We start from the raw sequence: 16,598 nt of genomic DNA on the forward strand, positions 1-16,598 counted from the left end.
AGGTCTCTGTGGACTGGGTGTGCTGGTATTTCAGGCATTAAGAGCCCTGGAACCAGAATTCCTATTTACCACTAGAAAAGCTTAAAAGAGTAGTACTCATGGGAACAGCTTTAAGATTTCTGGAGAAGTCAGCTGGGTAACTGAAACTAGGAACTAGTAAACTAAGTACTCCTTTCAATATTAAAACTGTCAGTTAACAATAGTACTATCTATGTGAAATAATTAATACATTCTCTACTATGGTGCACTAAAGTTTAACCACTCTGTAGCCTCACAAGAGGCTCATGCACTTCATTAAATGTATTCTTGAGACCAAGGTCAGTGAAGACTGCTGCAAGTTCACATACATATTGTGTGTTTGAAGGCAGCTTTAAAATAGAACAGATTAATCTCCATTATTGTATGTACTTTTTTAAACCCCAACGGAAGCCATTTAAGTTGTATCAAATACAACTTTTGTTAACCACGTAGCTGATTCAATTGCTATTTAAAGCAAATATCAAACTGGGCAAGTTCCTTATTTTCTCCACTACATTGGATCTAGTCCTTTATTGCCACGCAGATATACATTACTACACAGTGCTCTAAGACAAGAGTGATAGTTATAGACAAATATCTAAGCTGCTTAAGAAAGCGGATTTAGGTGCTAGAAACAGGTTAAGTACTAGAAACTAACTTGAGTTCCCCATATTGGATACTCAGGCAGTGTCAAGTCGTCTTTCACTTGCTTAGGTTTGCTTCTAATCTGGCTTGTTCTGCTGAAGACCTGTCCCTATCTTCCCATCTAAAATGATCATGCCTTGAACTCCATGGTTGCAACCCAATGCTGAGGAAAAAAAAAAAAGGCAAGCAAAACACAGCAAAATAGCAAAAGCAGTGGCCTTTTCTACAATGAAGTCATTCTCCCTTTCTCAACTGTGCTTTAAATGGAACTCAAGTTTTTGCTCATTAAAGGCCAAATCTCAAATCAGACCTCCATAGACATAAGCAAAGTCATAACAGGACCTCCATTTCTTACAAACAACATTCAAGTTCACTGTTTCCCCTGTGTTAAGCCTAATTCATCTTAAAAAAAAAAACCCAAACAGTAAATAGTATAGTATGTAGAAGTTATTGCAACTCCAACTTCAAGAGCAGTCTATTTGCTGATAGTCTATTCCTATAAACGAGGATCACCAACAGAATGGGACTTGGGTCCTTACAGGGCTCTGAAACACTTCCTGCAGGAACTTTGCCTTCAACTGCTGGTAAGCAGAATGTGATGCTGGCCATCAAATATGAACCCCGAGGGGCCCACTGATTCCCATCACTTAGCTGGAAGAAAAATGTTCCGTGTGCTAATGCCACCCCCTACCAGCACAACTAGCAAATGTGGGCTTCAAGCATCTGTAATTAGGAACTCTTGGCTACCAGAGGAAGAAGCGGAAAAAGATGCTTTGCAAAGTCAACAGCCACTGCAGAGAGAATAAACAGCTAACATTCTAGATACAGTTCAGGACAGATTTGTGCAGTTGTAGTTCTTTTGCCATAGACATCTCAGCAGGTTTAAGCTGCTGCTCTGTAGCAATAGGCCTACACTTCCCCTTCCGTCCCGGCCAACCAATTTCAGAAAGTCACCTTACTCCAGACTATTATTTTGCAGGTTACACAAAGAACAGCCAGGATACCCTCAAAAACAGAAAACATCTGAATTGCCCTACCCTGAGAAGTTATTTTGACTTTTCCACTGCAAAAACGAGAATGTTTTTGTAGGAACCTTTGGTTTGCTGCATCTAGCAATTATTGACCAATATAGTAGTTCCCAGCATATATTTAAAGTTGAGGGGAAGCACTGAAAAAGACTTCGGAGACTACCAACAACACAGCATCAAGTACTGGAAACATGACTATGCCTAAGGCATAGTTTTTAAGTGGAGAAAAAAATGTAGCTGAATTAATTCTGTTCTTGGTGGGACTACTGCATTTTAATTGGTAAAGTCAAAGATTTTTTTTCATGGATTAGAGCAATTCAGAATTAAGGAACTAAACAAGTTTACACAAGGACATCGTCAGCAGGATATTACATGGTATAGAAGCTACCTGTTATAAAATAATGCTTTGTAATACATCTGTTTCCACAGTATCCAAATTCTTAATTCAACTTATGGTAGGAAAGATATCAGAAATTTCCAGACAGGAGTACTGTCAGTCTAACTTACTTCCATAAAAACTGTACTATGAAAAAACAACAAAAATTATAGAACTAAATACGATACATACATTGATGGATTCCCATGACTAGTTAGTTTTTTCCCTAGATGATGGCATCGTATCACTAGTTCCCTCAAAAACATCATTTCTTGATCTATGCTGAGGCATTGATTTCTTGATCTATGTTTAGACAGCAAATTGTAAGTGCCGATACAAAGACAGCAGAAATATTTACACAAAATCCATGTTTCATTGTCTTTACCAGAAGATACTTGTAGAATCATTTATTAATTCAGACCATGCAGACAGCTAGTACCTCTGTGCTCAGAAAACAAGGACAGGTGGCTCTGTAGCTTTATATCCTTTCTGGAATGAACCTCACCAAATCTGAAAACCCCCATTTAAATTAAGTATATCTTAAAAGTATGACTTTTTTCAGTTACTGTTAAAAATACTTTTGCACATTTCCGTTTCATTAGGTATGTACTGAATACAGTTGGGGATGCAGTACAGGAAAACAAATTCTTTCACACTTGATAAACAGACAAATCAAATTCTTCTCAAATACTGAAAGAAAAAGCAAATATGCTTAAAACATGCACTTGCTTTTGAGTACCATGTAAGTGGCCTTTAAGATTAGATTTAATGAATGTACTCCTTCAATATGCTTCAAGAACACTGCTTTTACTTAACAATTGAAGTATTTTTGAATTCATATACCAAAATAAGATAGTCCAAAACCTGAGTGATCCAAAGGTGTTCAGTGCATGCCAGAACCACCACAACAGCTCGAAGTCCAACAACTAAGCAAATGCAAATGCTTTACATGTGTATTTTTACAATACCTAGGCAAACTTTTCTCCTTGGAATCTTCCTACTAACCCTCCAGACCAGTAATACTTTCATACCAAGTGAGCTAGCAGAGTGTACAGGGGTCACATCCCAAAGGACTTCAAATGTCTTGGCAACATTTGTTAAAAGAAATTAAAATACACTTTGTATCAGCATACTTCTTTACAAAGTTTGGAATAACACAGGGTTAAGAGTTCCCGCAAAGGCAAATTTGGAAGCACTTAGCCATTTGTGCAGACTTGTATCCTTCAAGGCAGGAAAAAAAGCCAAAACAAGATGAGACAAATTCTTGACTACTACTTGGCACTGCAAATATATTGCTGACAAGAGGTCCCAACTTTCATCTTTCTGTATTTCTGCTATTAGCAATATACAACTCAAAGCACAGGAAAAGACATAAATCACTGCAAAAGATAAACCTGGTGCACTGGTAAACCGCCTAGAATTTAAAGCCTCACAAATGTTGTGGAATGTCAGATTGAAAACAGAAGTCTGTCCTAGGTGCAGGATCAAACATCAGGCAGCATATTACTTCATAAGACACAAGCATGAAAGATTTAAAACTCAGAGTGTTAAGAGCGTTATTTATAAAGAATATCAGGCTGCATTGTTCAGACTTGAATATGACTTCAACACTTAAATTAGACAAGGCTGACCGAGAACTGGTTACAGACTCAGGCTCAGCTGATGAAGGTGATTCAGCGAGTGGTTTCTGAGCTGGCAAGGAAAAACCCCTCACACTTCCTGTACAGGGACAAGTGCAGCTAGTCACCACAAGACTGACAGTCCTGTTTGAAGGACGCCAACAGAAACCTCTCATTTAGACTTTAGATTGCTGAACAGAGTATCAAAATAGCTTCTAGAAGCACATGCTTTTGCATAAACCATTTATGTTCCTTTATGTTCCATTTATGTTTCCTTTTTTTTTTTTTGATGAAGTAGGCTAAAGAAAGAGATCTATCATCATCCCACACCAAGAGTATAAAGCTGCCACCTTTTGCATTGTTCCCCTGTCAGCCAGAAGTGGCTTTCACCAGAGACACTTCTGGCAGAATGACCCAGATGACAGGAGAGTCCTTTTTACACTTACAGAATGGTGTTAATCATTAAGCATGCTGAAGATCTGCTAATGTCTAGCTTTAAAGTTCGCATTTAGTTGTTGAATTTACTAAGTTATTTTAGTAGATAATTCTTCACACTTAAAAGGTCCTCTTAAGCATGCTTCCCAATAAGCATTGCTTCTGATGATAACTGACTCATGCTCTAATTACTAATACTGCTTTCCTTCTCAGATTTCCCATTGGCTTTGTTCAGAAGAAAAAAAAAAAGCCTTTTCAGTTTCAATTAAAAAAAAAATTCAAAAGGTTTTTTTTAGAAATACACTTCCTGGTTTATGAACCAAATCTACCAATGGTTTTAATGCCAATTAAATGCTGCTATGCTTTTGGAAAAAGATCCTTGATCACACCCCCTTTCCTAGGCTATTTACATTAAGTAATCGGGAGCTTAGATGTACTTGCTGTTGTACATGAAGCAGTCAGACTCTAAAGCCATTTACACATTTGTATGAAGCATATTTAATAAAATAGGCAGAAAACACCTGTAAGGTTCAGCATGTGGAAATGCTTTAAGAAACCTCTTCCTACCACATTAATGACAGTCAAGCAGAGAGAACAGATTGACGTGCTGCCAGGACACGACTGCACACCTGGTCTCCCCAAGGGGTATTCGCATTTTTGAAGAGGTGAGGGTAGGAGAAGGGGAGGAAATCAGTAAGTGGAGGATAGGAAAGATGGAAGATGAGTCAGGAGATGAGCGATAGCCATACTTCCTGGGCAGGACAGTGATCTGCATCTCAGGAACGTGGGAGAAGGGAATGGGCGAAGGGAAAGACTGATTGAGCCCAGGTAGGGCTGGCTAAAATACAGCTCCTCACATCCAAGCTCCCCCAGGAATGCAACAGGAGGCTACGATTGCACAAGCATCCTAACGATCAGGTGAGGCAAAGGTCTAAACACCTTGTCAGAGTAAGAAACAGCTCTCGGTTCTGATCTTAAGATAGGAGAAAATTTTTGTTTACTTTCTGCCATGTTTCTCTGATATTTTAGATACTTTTACACCCATGTAGTAGATATAATAGAAGCCATACAACAACTAACAGAATCCTTTGCCTACATTGGTTTCAAAAATTAGCAAGCAGCCCATATACCGGTAATACTTACCCATGCACAAGCAGTACAAAGGGACACTTCCACAGGAGTAATAGAAATGCTGGTCATTTGCTAGCAGCCAGCATTGAGCAGAAAAGCTTCTTGGCAGACCATAGGATAGTGAGAAAATTAATGACCTCCAACAGATGAGAAAGTATGTAAGAGAGTCTTTATATTATTTTTCCCAAAAGATACAGCCTTTTACACTGATGTAAACCTTCGCTGCTCATATTCAAGGTGAGACTTCAGATAGTACAAAAGTGGCTTCATTCAAAAAGTTAACAACAGTGCAAGCCAACCCTTTCTTGCCAATCCTATGCCTGGTGATCTCCATTTGCAGAAGGACTGAACTATTTTCCAAATCCTTATTTTTGTAAAATAAACACATATACACACAGACTCTTCCCAGTTCTAAGAACCGCTTCTTTGGTTTTACTCCTCCTAGTCTTGCACTGCTAACTCCTAGAACAAAACCTGTTTGAATTAGGTGCAAAATCCCTTTCTAACATCACTCTTGTGCTTTCCAGTGCCTACACACCACCTAGATCGAGAATCCAGCTTCCTAAAAAAAGCAGACTGAACAAATGCATTACAATAGTGTTTTAGGAAACTGAAAAGGGAAGGAGATCAAATTGTCAGTTATAAGCCATGTACTGTGGCAGCAACCAGAACCAAAAGGTAAGCAAAAACCTGACAACTTGCAGGCCAAAACAGCGAGGCAGCTGGCAGGCTAGTCTGTCAGCAGAACTGTCCATACAGCTCCAGTAAGCTCACTCCAAGGGCTACCCAGGATCCCTGGCAAAGTAAGTGTAACAGCTAGGAGTTCAGGAAGAAAACTTACCACTTATTTTTTGTTCCCTTCCTCATCAGATGCAGCTACTAAAACTAATTAGGTTTTATTGATATAAAGGACTCTTTTGTAGCTCTGAAGATGTCTATTTACATGTCCTCTATCTATACATTAGCAATACACACATACTGTATGAGAAGGCAAACCTAAACATGCAGGCATTTCTGATTCCTTATGCTGAAGCTGGGAATAGAAAAGTACAAAAACCTTTATTCTCTGATATAACTCGGATAGAGCAGTGCATGGTCATTTAGATCGATGTCACTTTTACACAAACTCCTAAAACTGGGAATAGATTAAACTGGTATTTATGAAGGAAAAATATTTAAAACTATTACAAAAGGAGCTGAGAAGACTTCTCTAGAGAGACATGTAACTTCTTAGCGTTTCAAGCAAGGAAATATACTTTCCATGTTAAGATAAGAATATTACTAAGATTTTGCTGAGAACTCAACAAAAGCTTGACAACATTTCACTGGTTACTTGTCACAAAGGCTCCAAAAAGCTTGTTTTAACTTCCCCCATTCCACATACACAGCAATGCTTTAAGACGAGGCAGTAAGACTGGGGCAAGTTATTAACTTTCAAGTTAAGAAATGGCTGCAAAAAGTTTGACTAAACTACTAATAGCATTGTCACCCCATTTCCTTGACTACAAGCTAGTTATGTATGGAGGGGGAAAAAAGCAATCCTGGAAGGCAAAAGAAATTATGAGAAAAGTGCTTAAGATGTACATACATACACAATCACATTTTCAGCTGCAGAAGCTGCATTTAGGTAACATTCTGCATACATTAGTGTTTTCTGAAAGTGCTCTAACATACACAATATATCCATAAAGGAGGTCTAAACTAGAAAGAAACAGAGACAAGCAGGCACACAATGTAAACCTAAACAAAACAAATCAAGTATGAATGACTAGCTTTGCTATTGAACATGCTACTGTGTTTTATTATATTTTATGTATCAGCCAGACAGAAACACCATAGAGCTGGAAGATTTTTCCATTAATGCACCTCTAGACATAATGCAAAGCACATGCTGTTACCCTCTCTACTATTCCACATTTGGCAGAGAGCAAGGTTTGAGCTTATGCTACTGTCTGCAGCACCAGACAGAAAAGCACCCTTCAAATACAGAAGTATCAGTGTCTTGCCTGTGACTTTCCTGCAGGGAAAAGACTTAAGACAGTATAAGCTCCCAGCTCACATGACACACAAGCTATTTTAGGACCAAATCCTAAAGGCTGGCAAGTCCTTTCAGGCCAATTGAGTCATTTTCATTTCTGCAGACTTTCATAGGCACTATAAGCAATCAAGACATCCCCAGTATCTTGCTAGACTGGGCTACAAGTATCTGACCTCTACTGATGTCAGGCTACGTTCAACTGCTATATAAAGGTTCCTTTTTAAGAATCAACCAGTTCTCCTTCCACCTTTGTTGAAGAAGTGGAAGCAGGAAGACACCAAATATGCCCAGATAAAATGCACATACTGACTGGAGTGCTACAGAAAAATGCTTAGCATTGAAATGTTGGTTAAAGGCAACACATTGAACACTTTTTTTTTTTCTCTTAACATAAGTGAATTAGACAACCCTGGCTTCCTTGACAATTTGAGAGTTACTCCAGATAGCGCTGAACCTGCTCTCTCTTGGAACCTTCCTTTCCCACTCTCCCCAAGAAAGTGGTACAGAACTTCAGTAGAAGTAATCTAGAACAGAGATTATGCAAAAGCAGGCTAAGTCGATCACTGATGGGTTGTTGCTGGGGTGCTTCTTTGGTTTTGTGTTTGGATATATATTTTTTTTTAAATAAATATAGTAGCAGTTCATGCCTTAGAAACAGTATTACATTTGCTGATTTGTATTCAATGTTTTATCCTTAGTAGTCAAAGCCAGCTGACACTACCCAAGCGAACAATCTTTTCCTGAAGACTAGAGCTACTTTAAATGAAAAGTTCAAGATCACATTGTCACATTAATGTGGCAAGACTATTTTTGTAACCTAACACAGATTCTCTGTCCAACTCCAGATAAGACCCTCTCCATGAACTACCTGATGCAGGTCCAAACTCAGAGTATAAAAGCAAAAGTTGCATAAAGTTCACCTGACCTTATGTTTCACTTCAAGCAAGTTTCAGCTTAGTTCTGCTGAGAGCTTTCCTGAACATTAAGGATCCAATCCTTCACTAGACTGGGACTACTTTGCACTTATATAGTACACGTTTTTGAAGACTTACAAGTTGCAACCAAGCTATTAGAGGCTCTCCTTTATTAGGAATTTAAAATACTGAAATGCAAAGTTAACTAAGTGGATACATTTCAAGAGAAAAATTTCAACAGCTGCCACACGTTCCTTAAAACTATCAGCTTTAATGCAGTTTTGCCCCGCTGTTGCTCATTCCCACTTTGTACTGCACAAAACAGCTCACTCATTCCGCATCTACAGACCTCCTCCTGAAACCACGCTGTTAACTGGATATTGATCTGGATTAAAAATAAATCAGCAAAAAAGTGCAAATGTATTGTTAAGTTGCACCGTGCTGCATAATCTTGCCAGCAGACCTGAGTGGGGCAATGCACCACGGCAGAGAGGCTGGAGAAGGCAGCACATTTACACCTGTGCCACCTTTACATGCTCTGCTGTATCCAGCTCCCAAGAAGCATGAAATTACCACCACTAATGTCAGTGGTAACTCAGCACCCTGCCAGGAAAAGTTCACTCTAAGGTCTACAGAGATGATATGGCAGAACAGACTAAATTTAGAGAACACAAAGTACTCCTATGACATTCTGCCTTTTCCCTCCCTCCACAGAAATCAAAGTTGTCAAGACAAAAATAAGGGAACTAATGTGAATTTTTTATACAGCACAGAGAATGCCTATAAAGTTTCAGGATATTACTAGCATGATTCATGTTCCTAAGCAATCATTCTAAGTCCTGCCAGGCTATCCTTTTGCCAGCTTTTTAAGTTACAAAATACTACATTCTAATGATTATCAAACAATTGTTTACACATAATTCTTAGAAAAGAGTAGTTCTTTTAAAAACAATATTTTCTGGTTTGCTTCTAATCATTACTTATGGACAATCTTAAAAACACAGTTCACATTAGCTTGACATCTCACTGTGAAAATATTAATTCAAGACTACTTCACTATCAAATTAAAAGCTGGTGAATAACTGCCCGAACAGTTCCCTGAAAAGGATATTGTGTGAAAGAAACTAGCTGTCTTACTTTGATACAGTAAAACTCATTAACTATGTTAACAATTAGTTATGTGTCTTTGCAAGAACTATATTTTGATTAAAACCTTTCATTAAAAAGGAATTAATGGAGCCCACAGCAGATCAACCAACAGACTCACTGATCTCAAAGTTTTACTGTTAACCTCTGAAGGACCTACACCAAGGACTTCCAGCCTCATTTCATACATAGCAGCCTAGGCAATGATACATAATCTCTACCAGAAGTCTGTGACTGCCACAGGTGTCTGTGAACTAGCAAGCACTGAGGAGCAAAGGTTATAGTTAAAGAGTTGATTTGAGCCACCTGGCTAAACAATCAACTCACAGGGAACACACCAGGTATCTTATCTTATTCTCTTATTCAAAGCTCCTTACCAACAATAGGACTGTAAGAGCTGGTAATGTCACTACCCCTGAGTATGACAGAAATTTCAGGTTCCTAACCTCTGCAATGCTTTATTTAAAGCAAAGGCTTGTGCTCAACAGAGGCGTAAGCAGGCACAAGTGTACTTGTCTCAGGAAGTCAAAGCACAGGCACTGGTAATGGGAAAGGCATCCTTTAAAAGATACTGGGAGTGAAGGGACCAAGCTAACACCCCACATAAGGCAGTAAAGCTCTGAATACACAAGGACTATTTTGTTTAGTCTTTAAAACTTAACCTTGGTTGAGCTTTAGTACGAATAATGCAAAAGTTTTCCAAGTATTTTTACTCTTTAGCATTACACTTCAGGACAGTTTTTAATAAATAACTCGCTTAAACGTTATGGATCTTAGCCTAGTTTATTACCACAAAAGATTTTTCACTACTTAGACTCTAAGTTCTTGTGTAACAGGTAGTCATAACCATTATTTGGGTTACTTCAGGGTGAAAGCTATAATCAATCACCAGAAGTCAATTACTAAAGACAGACCGGGTTCAGCTGCTGAACCTCAGCCCTCCCCCAACCTGGCATCGCCGTGTTTTACAGACACCGCGTCCCCCATCACCGCGGGCGTTACACAGACCCGGCGGCCCCAGTGCCCGGGCTCGGGACCTGTGTTTGCTGCACACGGCTCGGCTGTCCCTGCCGCCGGGCCACCCGCGCCAAGCGACACCGACACTCGGACACGGTGCCAAGCACCACCAGCTGGGGGTCGTCTCACAGAAACACCCGCAGAAGCCCCTCTACCGCGGAGGTCCCCCGCCTCCTGCCCTACGCCGCCTCCCCTCCCCACACGGTTTTTCCCACTCGAGGACACCAACACGCCAGACCCTCCTCCGGCGAGAGGGCGGAGGGCCCCGGCTGAGTGAAGCCTCCGTGCTCCGTTCCCCACACACACACACACGCCGGCGCCCATTACACAACCGCCCCCTCGCCGCGGCCCCTTCCCGGCGAGGCGTAGGGAAACACGGCCGACAGGACCCCCCCCGGCCCGGCCCAGCCCCGCGCCTACCATCGCGGCTCCTCGGTGCTCCGCCGCCCGCCGCTCTCCTCAGACAGGCCGGCGCCCGCCGCTGAGGGAAGGGAGGAGGAAGAGAGCGGGTCCGCCCTCCCCGCGCGCGCAGCCCGCCGCCGGGGAGGGGCGAGGCGGGGCGGCCCCGCGAGCGCTAGGGCCCGCGGCAGCGGCTGCCCCGCGCCCGGCCGCGAGGGCGATGTGTCCATAAATGGCGAAACTCGGCCGCCCGCGCAGCCAATAGCCGCGCGCGCCGCCGGCACCGTCATCCCCCCGGGGGGAATCCCGGCGCGCGCGCGGCCCGCGCCCCCTCGCGCCCCGCCTGAGGAACGGGCACCCGCCACCCGGCGCGACGTGCGACAGCCGGCAACAACCCCTGGCCCGCCGCGGGAGAGCTCCGGCGGGACGGTGGTGCTTCAACTCCCTTGAACAGCTGCAAGAACAAAGCGCCCAGATCCCCAACGGACACAGAACGCGCCGGGTCCCTTTGATGTCCTTATCAACGACCTGAGCCAGGGGATGGAGGGCACCCTCGGTCAGTTCACTCGCGACGTCAGGCGGGAGTGTCCACCTGCCGGAGGGCCAGATGGCTCTGCAGAGGGATCTGGACAGGCTGGGTCAATGGGCCGAGGCCAATGGTACGAGGTTCAACAAGGCCAAGTGCTGGGTCCTGCACTTGGGTCACAGCAACCCCATGCAGCGCTACAGGCCTGGAGAAGAGTGGCTGGAGCTGCCTGGCAGAAAAGGACCTGGGTGTGCTGGTCAACAGCCAGTTGAGTATGAGCCAGCAGTGTGCCCAGGTGGCCAAGGCGGCCAACAGCATCCTGGCCTGTATCAGGAATAGTGTGGCCAGCAAGACTAGGGCAGTGATCATCCCCCTGTACTCGCCACTGGTGAGGCCCCACCTCAGATACTGTGTCCAGTTTTGGGCCCCTTGCTACAGGAAAGACATTGAGGTGCTGGAGCGTGTCCTGGTGAGGGGTCTGGAGCCCAAGTCTTACGAGGAGCAGCTGAGGGAGCTGGGGTTGTTCAGCCTGGAGAAAAGGAGGACAAGGGGAGACCTTATCGCTCTCTACAGCTACCTGAAAGGAGATTGTAGCGAAGTGGGGGTTGGTCTCTTCTCCCAAGTAACAAGTGATAGGACAAGAGGAAACAGCCTCAAGTTGCACCAGGGGAAGTTTACGATGGATATTAGGCAAAAGGGTTGTCAAGCACTGGAACAGGCTGCCCAGGGAAGTGGTGGAGTTGCAATCCCTGGAGGTATTTAAAAGACATGTAGACGTGGTGCTGAGAGATATGATTCAGTGGTGGTTTTGGCTGTGTTAGGTTAACAGTTGGACTCAATGATCTTAAAGGTCCCTTCCAACCTAGACGATTTATGATTCTATGCACCGAAATGCTGAAAATGGATACTGAAAATACCCACAAATACAAAAATCCAAATGAAGTGCTGGCCTGGCAGCCGGCATCTGTGCCACGCTGCCCGTATGGCTCTGACCAGAACACGGTCAGTACAACTTTACGAGACTCCATTTTCTAAGGCACCAAATAATTAAACCCACCCGCAGCTGAGGATTGCCGTCCAGCGAGCAAACACTGCTCCTGAGGCTTGAAGACCTGCTGTTGACTCTAATGGATTCATAACCACCACATCTAAGCTAGAATATAAATAAAACAGAAACAACCTAATCATAACAACAGCCAGACCCCGCATCATATGTGAATAGTCCTTCCAAACTACCTTGAAAAGTGCTCTCAGCAGATACAGTTCCTGTTTCTCATCATTAGATACTACCGGTTTTTTGGTTTCTCTCAGCCGATGAAGTGTTACGAATTCAAACCACCCTCGTGCTCACGACAGAAATGGGACAAAACTTAAACTATTCATCTGGCCCCCTCTTAGGTCCCACAAACTTTGGTGGTTTGGATAAAACACCATGGCCCCCTGGGCATGTGTCATCCTTGGGTTTGAAGAATACCAAAACACCTCCTCAGCTCAGATGGGTTTATGTTGTATCATCACTCATCACGTGAAGCCTGGGATCTCCATAGTGCGTTGCTTAGATGTCAACTGACATCGGTATGAGGGGTAGGAAGCATTTTCATTGAGAAAGTAACTGGGTGGTAAATATGAGCTGCAATAGCTATTAAAGCAAAAAATATATCTGATAGTGCTAAAAGTGAGCAGAACTTCACAGGAGATGAGTTTCACACTTTTGATTCCTAGCAGAAGGTGAGTAACAGTCGTTTTGTCGAAATAGGACAAAAATAGTTTGCCTAGTATTTCATTTGAACATGGAAACGTTACACAAATTTATGAGACTGTGATAAAAAGTGGTGAAAAACCCCTGTAAGAATCCAGAGGGTGTATACAGGGCCGACAAAGAAAGAGAATCTATGCAGGTTTTGTAGTTTTTTCTATTAGCTTTGGATGTGGGTCTTTTTTAATGTCCAGGTTCATTTTCTTAAGACATAAGTATTTGTATGTATGTGTGTTTACATACATACAAACATCTTTATAACAAGTTATGAAAAAAGCAGAGAAACCAGGTTGTGGAAGAAGAGTGAAAAAGTGCATTCGCATTTGATAGATAGCTAATTGAGAAACTAGTCCTGAGTTCACTGCATTTTACATGTGCTACTGGGGTCCACCTACTCTAGGTGGACTAGAAGATAACTTTCAACAAAAATCTTAGGGCTGAAGGCATCAATGCTCTGCATCTGCATGGACCCTTGCTAAGCACTGTGTGTACCAAGCACCGTCTAATTCACAATGAACTCTTTTCATGCTTTTAAACATAGTCATTTAATTCTGCTTATTTTAATGATAAACATCTAATTCCCAAGCTGACTATATTAAGTGAATGATACTTATTCAACATCCATGCTCAGAAGCAAGGGAAGGCATTTCCCTTCAAACGTCAGTGGTGGTGTGCCTGAACGGTCGGCATGCCTGGGCTCCTCCAGCCAATAATGTATAATAGTCATCTCTGAGAAAGGCAGAACTCACATTTTCATCTTGAGGAGCTCCAGCAGACTAAAAAGGACTCTCTGTACTTTCAAATGACGCACAAAACTTAGAGGTGGTGACACGTCTGTCATGAAAGTCATATGGACAGGTTACCTTTAAAAGAGCTAACTTAAAAAGATTTAAGAAAAATCCCCTGCATCAAGAACCTCCATCAGTTTTTTCAGTGCGTGTATTGTCTGACAGCGTTGTGTTCGGTTAGTAACACCTACCGGCTCATGCACAGAAGTGCTAACATCAAGAATTAATTTGAGGATATTTTCTGGCTGCGAGCAGTTGCAGCGCTTGATCCGCCCGACATTGATGACCAGTGCTAAGCTTCAGGAAAACATCCAAGGCCAAGCTTCGCTCCAGTGCCCGAGGAGGTTTATTGCCTTAGCATTCCGGGCTTGTTTCAAAGTGGGGGACAGGCTCAGCATGGACAGGGGTGACTGCAGCCTCTTTGCCATCCCCCAATTTGGAGACACTCCACACCAGGCAGTGCCACAAGAGAGAAGCTGTGGCTGGTAACACGCGCGTGTGTTTCCAGGTACCCACTGCCTGAGTGGCACCGTGTGCCAGCACTGACCGGGCGCCGGGCTGCGGCTGAAATGTGTAAAGACTAAACTGTCTGAAAAAAACCCATGACCCTTACCTTTGGAAATGCCACAGAAGACAATTTTCCCTTGCCCTCCATTCCAAAAACATTATTGTGGCTTCAGAAAGAAGTAACTCTTACGAGAAGTCCGTGAATCTGGAAAAGATTAGAAATTTTAAATTAAATAAGCACTCCTCTAACTGCTTTCTAATTGGTTAAAACTGACAGCAAAGAAAAAAAAAGGCATTACTGCTTTTCTCTTGCTTACAAAATATACTAGAGTAAGTTTTAAGTGCCACATATTTATCTTCTGTTAATCAGAATAATTTAATTAATAACTTAATTACTGCCTGAAAGCCACTAAATAAGGCTTAATGCCTCTAAAAAGACATCATACTTACAGTTAGAAAACCACACAATCTGGCTTTTCTTAGAAAGATGAAGGATTTGTATTACAGAAAAACAAATGGTATAAAATTAAGGAAACTTTAAAAATTCAATGCAATTTTTCTTGTATCTCCTTTCCAAATAACAAACAGACACTTTATAATCTCAACATTTTCTGCTAAAATGCAGATGGCTACATTCTGCCTTCAGTTACATTCGGCGAATGTAGAATTGTACTTACAGAAAATAAAAAATGGATTTGGCAATTTCGTTGTGTAAAATGTAGGGAGGAACAAAACGGCATGTATAAAACAAAGGCAAAAGTTTATGACTTAGAATATGATGAAATTACTTCAATGATTAGGACAGATTTCCATGTTGGAAAACACTATAATCATTTTAGCTTTCTTTCACTGCCTTTCTCTGCACCTATCACATCATCTTCCTTCTTTCCTCTCTTTTGTTGGCCTTAAATTAGAGAAGCATACCTGTTCAGGAAACATGCTTATTAGCAAGCTCAACATTTCCATCTAAAACATCACTACATTAAAAAGTACAGGAACAAAGTCAACAGCCCTTTTTCACCCACTGCTTTGGGGTTGGGTTTTTTTTGAGGAAAAATAGCATGTGGCTTTTTTACTCTGGATCTGATTAAGAGAAGCCTCAGACGTAAGAGATACTCAGAATTCATGGAGTTGAATTTTTCTCCAACTGCAAACCAAAATGTATGAATAATGTTGTTATTTGCAAGGCTGGTATAAATCTGGAAGAAGTCCACAAGGACTTGGTAACTGAGGAGTTTTGCCTCCTGTGTTTCTGTGACTAACTTCAGTTAAGTTATGTAGGCTTCCATCAACAAAAGTACAAGGATCCTATTTTTTTTTCCTCAGAGGGAGATTTTTTTAAACATTGCACAAGCTTTTAAGATCAAAACTTTATGTTATGGTGAGCAACCTGATCTAACATCAACAGTAGTCCTTCTTTGAGCAGGGAGTTCGACCAGACTCCCTTCTGAGGTCCCTCCCAGCCTAAATTGCTGCATTCTGTAATTCTATGGTTATTTGAAATGGGGCTCCATTCATGAGTGAGGCAGTTAAACACTCCAGAATAAATTAACATTATTGTTGACATTGTGCCTTGATAAGGAAAGTGATCTGAATTTGCCTTTAAGAAAATGAATCTATGTGTTTGTTATCAATTACACTGAAGATGTAATTATATAAAATACAGCAGTTTAGTACTGCTTTAGTTAGAAACACCAAGGAAGTGATGTAAGTACAAAAATACTGAGGGGAGGCTGGGGGAGCAAGGCTTGCTCTGCCTGATGAGTGCAGACTTTGGGGGACTTAACAGGAGCCCCCCAGCACCTATAAGGAAGTCATCGAGATGGCAAAGCCATCACAGTGGTGCATAGTGGGAAGACAACAACATAAAGGCAAACGAGAGAGGTTCAGGTAAAAAGAAAAGGTCCAGTCAAGCATGGGAGCAGGCTGCCCAGAGGGGTGGGCACACTCCATCCTTGATGTTTCTCATGAGCAGGCTGGGGAAAACCCTCAGCCACTGCATTTGGCCTCATCCATGACCTTACTTGGAGCAGGAGGTTGGCCAAGTGTCCTCCTGAGGTCTGTTCTAACCTGAATTATCCCACAATCCTGTGACTCTCAGTTGGTTACTATCCCATTTTGAAAGCACCTGTGGCATGTTTTGTTTCCGGACTGATCCTTTGATGTGGGAATTACTTTAAAATAACTAGGTCAGAGTGTGGATTCAGACCCTGCCTTGCTTTTCACAATAGCATGTGCACACAGTAACACTTTTA

The sequence above is a fragment of the Numenius arquata genome, chromosome 11 (genome assembly GCF_964106895.1).
Source record: "Numenius arquata chromosome 11, bNumArq3.hap1.1, whole genome shotgun sequence".
NCBI lineage: Eukaryota > Metazoa > Chordata > Aves > Charadriiformes > Scolopacidae > Numenius > Numenius arquata.